Source organism: Euprymna scolopes, chromosome 12, assembly GCF_053919585.1.
Source record: "Euprymna scolopes isolate OS-2025 chromosome 12, ASM5391958v1, whole genome shotgun sequence".
Taxonomy (NCBI): Eukaryota; Metazoa; Mollusca; class Cephalopoda; order Sepiida; family Sepiolidae; genus Euprymna; species Euprymna scolopes.
Window position 1 is genome coordinate 97730014 of NC_136493.1, and position 1895 is coordinate 97731908.

A 1895-nucleotide genomic window follows, 5' to 3' on the forward strand; every position below is an offset into this window, starting at 1 on the left:
TGACTGACCAACAATATGGATTTAGGCAAGCCCGTTCCACAGCAGACATTCTTTAATCTCTGAACGTATATCCCATTCACTGGACAAAGCAGGGGAGGGTAGAGCAGTAGCTTTAGATACATCTAAGGCTTTCGACAAGGTGTGGCATAAGGGTCTCCTCAGGAAAATTAGATCATACGGTATCACTGGAAGAATACTTAACATAATTAAATCCTTTTTAGATAAGCTAAAAATCCAGGTTGTCCTCGACCGTCATACATCTAAACAATATGATATAAATGTAGGAGTGCCTCAGGGCTCTATCCTTGGACCTCTATTATTCCTAATATTCAGAAATGACCTCCCCGACAAAATTGCCTGTGAGATGGGTATATATGCTGATGACAACACACTCTATAACAGGCACGACAGGAAATCAAATGAACACATAGCAACTCCCTACATAGTATCCCAGTAGCTGTTGCCCCTGATAGTAGCCCCCTACACCAAAGTGGCAATGTGCTTTATTTGGATTGAAAATATAATAAAAAAAAAATTTTTTTTTTAAATTAACAAACTAACAGGGAATTCATTAAGATGACTGTTTACAATTAATTAATAATTTGTAAATTACCAAGATCTTTTGCAGATGAGGGCAATAAGAAAGTTGTCTTTTTAAATAAATAGAAAAAAGCGTTTTTAATATGAATATAAATAAATAAAGAGGTGAAAGTGTACTAAGGGACCACCCAAACACTTACTTTTAAGAAGTTGATTATGGGGAGGTTGAAAATAAGAAAATGCCTTTCGGAATAAATACCCTCAACCTACCTTTTTTTAATTTTTTTTTTTTATTACATTTTCACCCCAAACAAGGCACATTGCCACTTTGGTGTAGGGGGCTACTATCAGGGGAAACAACTACTGGGGTACTATGTAGGGATTTGGGCAGCAAGATGTTGGTTTACGTTGCACTTGAACTTCTGCATGTCAGTACAGTTGGGGAAGCAGTGACCTGGAATGGAATTCCAAAGTCTAGCGGTTCTGGGGAAGAAACTACCGGAGTAGAAAGATCTTTTACATCTAGGGATCTCTACAGTGTGGGGGTGGGGTTTTGCAGCTTGTCGGGTCTGTCGAGGGTGTTCACGTCGTGGGGGCACAAGTTCTTGCAGTTCATCAGAGCATTCACCATTAAAATACTTGTAGAACAGGCAGAGGGATGCAACGTTTCGTCGATGGGACAGAGGCTGAAGCTTAGATGCCAGTTTAGGGCCTATCAGATTTGCGACTCTCTTTTGAACCCTGTCAAGGAGCGAGAGACTAGTAGCCGATGCACCAGCCCAAATATGACAGCAATACTCCATACATGGGCGAATGGTTGCCTTATAGAGGTACAGGATACTTTCGGGTGTTAGTAGCTTTCTAGCACGGTAGAGAGAGCCCACCTTCCTTGCAGCGGCCCTGGCAATGCCCTCGATGTAATTGTTCCAACTCATGTTTCCTGTGAACGTTAGGCCAAGGAGCTTGAAAGACGTACTTTCAGATAAAGAGTAGTTGGCCATTGCTATAGGTGGTAGAGAAGGTTTCTTGTAATTATTGAATGAAACCAGTTTAGTCTTGGCGGCATTGAACGTGACCATCCATTTTTGTCCCCATTCCACTACTGATTGAAGGTCATCCTCTAGTGTTTCTGTCATTACTTTAGATATATGTTCATTTGTTTTCCTGTCGTGCCTGTTATAGAGTGTGGTGTCATCAGCATATATACCCATCTCAGAGGCAATTTTGTCGGGGAGGTCATTTATGAATATCAGGAACAGTAGAGGTCCAAGGATAGATCCCTGGGGCACTCCCGCATTTATATCATATTGTTTAGATGTACGACCGTTGAGGACAACCTGGATTTTTCTCTTATC